The sequence below is a fragment of the Leguminivora glycinivorella genome, chromosome 9 (genome assembly GCF_023078275.1).
Source record: "Leguminivora glycinivorella isolate SPB_JAAS2020 chromosome 9, LegGlyc_1.1, whole genome shotgun sequence".
NCBI lineage: Eukaryota > Metazoa > Arthropoda > Insecta > Lepidoptera > Tortricidae > Leguminivora > Leguminivora glycinivorella.
This window is the reverse complement of record NC_062979.1, coordinates 20,691,394-20,694,391: the sequence shown is the minus strand read 5'-3', so window position 1 is coordinate 20,694,391 and position 2,998 is coordinate 20,691,394. Positions and strand designations below refer to the sequence as shown.

At 35.9% G+C, this 2,998-nt stretch overlaps 1 non-coding gene across 1 annotated transcript; it reads left to right on the top strand.

The window, feature by feature from the left end:
• The first annotated feature begins 863 nt into the window (after positions 1 to 863).
• Trnat-ugu lies at positions 864 to 940 on the top strand. The gene has a single exon. It is a non-coding gene; the product is annotated as a tRNA-Thr (tRNA).
• Positions 941 to 2,998: the final 2,058 nt, after the last annotated feature.

The window sequence follows — 2,998 nt, the reverse complement described above, 5'->3', positions numbered from 1 at the left end:
TCTAAATGTATTATTGTTCGTCTTTAGCATTTAAACAAAGCTAAATCGTAATTTATTTCTTCAGGATTACTAAGTTGTGTACGAGTATTTAATAACAGCGCTTAGTCCTAATCCTAAGGCGTTCTGTAAAACTGAAAAACATAACTATATTGTAAAAGGTCAAAGGTCAAGGGTTCAAATGGCGAAGAAAACTAGGTATAGAGTGTTTAGTCTGGTCTAAATATAAAAACCGGCCAAGAGCGTGTCGGGCCACGCTCAGTGTAGGGTTCCGTAGTTTTCCGTATTTTTCTCAAAAACTACTGAACCTATCAAGTTCAAAACAATTTTCCTAGAAAAACTTTATAAAGTTCTACTTTTGTGATTTTTTTCATATTTTTTAACCATATGGTTCAAAAGTTAGAGGGGGGGGACGCACTTTTTTTTCCTTTAGGAGCGATTATTTCCGAAAATAATAATATTATCAAAAAACGTTCTTAGTAAACCCTTATTCATTTTTAAATACCTATCCAACAATATATCACACATTGGGGTTGGAATGAAAAAAAATATCAGCCCCCACTTTACATGTAGGGGGGGTACCCTAATAAAACATTTTTTTCCATTTTTTATTTTTGCACTTTGTCGGCGTGATTGATATACATATTGGTACCAAATTTCAGCTTTCTAGTGCTAACGGTTACTGAGATTATCCGCGGACGGACGGACGGACGGATGGACGGACGGACGGACGGACGGACGGACGGACGGACAGACAGACATGGCGAAACTATAAGGGTTCCTAGTTGACTACGGAACCCTAAAAAATGCACTAAGAAGAAAGAGGGCGGAGGTATCTTCAACTAAACATAATAAAATTATAACATGGCGGTTGAGGTGGTGTAGCGGTTTATCACGTCAGCCGTGTTAGCTGGAGACCCGGGTTCGATTCCCGGCTTCGCCACCAGTGGGCTTGATCGCTTTTTCTTTAGTGCATGGTATCTATTTCGGTTTATAAATATACAGGGTGTAAACCTAATACGGGCGAACCTCTTAACGGTGGTGAGTATAGGACATAAAAAATGGAATTATTAAACTTTTACTTAAAATTGAAATATTTTTTTTATCCATACAAAATAATTCGGCCCGCAACGTAATGCAAACACACTCGCGTTAACTGCTCGTTGACAGTTGTCATTGATTGTCATCGCAACCACGTTTATAGTACATTGCTGCTAGGAAATTTTTCAAAAATTCATTATGGGGTGAAAATTAAAAGTAACTCAAAAACAACCTCTTAATTAATGATAACAATATTGAATTATATGCCTGGTTTCATTTATCGCCCTTATTAGGTTTACGCGCTGTATATTTTCTTGCTGTGGTTGATATACTTACAACTAAGTAATCGTGTCCAAATATTTAAAATTTAATTGTGATAGTCTTGGAATTAGTGGTCTAAGTGGACCCAGGCTCCTATGAGCCGTAGCGAATACCGGGATAACGCAAGGAGGATGATGAATTATATTTATAATTCAGTGAATATAAGTAATTCGGTCTCGTCGGAAGATCAGCGCTGACCTCCGGGTCGGCATTATGCTGAGACGGGACCATTTCGTGATAAACTTATCCATCCCATGTACATTTGTAGTTTTAGTCATACTTTATGCATAATGTGTAGTTTTTAAGTTTATTACGAATAAATATTTTGATTGATTGATTGATTGATTGAATATGCGTAAAAAAATATTTATTTATTCATATTTATTTATCCAGGTGAGATGATAATTAATATAAAATATTATGTACAGATGACTGGGAGATGTCAAACGCTGATTTAAACTTTCACGATTACTACACATAACTATTTTTAAAATCGGGACTTAATCGCGTATTAACTACTAATGTCAAACGGTCGGTTGCTTAACGTGATAATTCGACGTTTTTGCACGTTGATAATGTTATAACTATTTAATGTTACTCATGTTAAAGTGGTGATTTGTAAGTCTTCAAATAAAGTTGGCCTTAACGACAACATATTAGATTATAAAATGTTAATTTGCTCCGTGCTTCCTCATCAAACCTCAAAGGGTCGTCCGTCCTAGTCCGAGTTGTTCTCGATGCTTCGCGAATCATTGAAAGGTCCAAAATTTTCTAGTTTTCAGAGATTTCGTATGTTGATGATTAGTTATCATGGCTAACAGGATTCGAAGTACGAATGTTTGTAAAAATTTAGGACAATTCTATCATGTTCAAATTTTTTAAAACGTCCTTATTCTATTAGTGATATTGGTATACCTAAACATGAAAAAAATATATAAACAGTAAAAAGCAATGAGATAAGGATTGTCTATCGTTAGAGGGTTTACGGGAGTAGTGAAAGTCGACACTGTCAACTATAGAATGCATTTAATTTATTGAAGAAAAAGGTTTCCTTTTTACAGTCAAACACATTCATCTTTTTAGGGTTCCGTAGTCAACTAGGAACCCTTATAGTTTCGCCATGTCTGTCTGTCCGTCCGTCCGTCCGTCCGTCCGTCCGTCCGTCCGTCCGCGGATAATCTCAGTAACTGTAAGCACTAGAAAGCTGAAATTTGGTACCAATATGTATATCAATCACGCCAACAAAGTGCAAAAATAAAAAATGGAAAAAAATGTTTTATTAGGGTACCCCCCCTACATGTAAAGTGGGGGCGGATATTTTTTTCATTCCAACCCCAACGTGTGATATATTGTTGGATAGGTATTTAAAAATGAAGAAGGGTTTACTAAGATCGTTTTTTGATAATATCAATATTTTCGGAAATAATCGCTTCTAAAGGAAAAAAAAAGTGCGTCCCCCCTCTAACTTTTGAACCCTATGTTCAAAAAATATGAAAAAAATCACAATAGTAGATCTTTATGAAAACTTTCTAGGAAAATTGTTTTGAACTTGATAGGTTCAGTAGTTTTTGAGAAAAATACTGAAAACTACGGAACCCTACACTGAGCGTGGCCCGACACGCTCTTGGCCGGTTTTTAT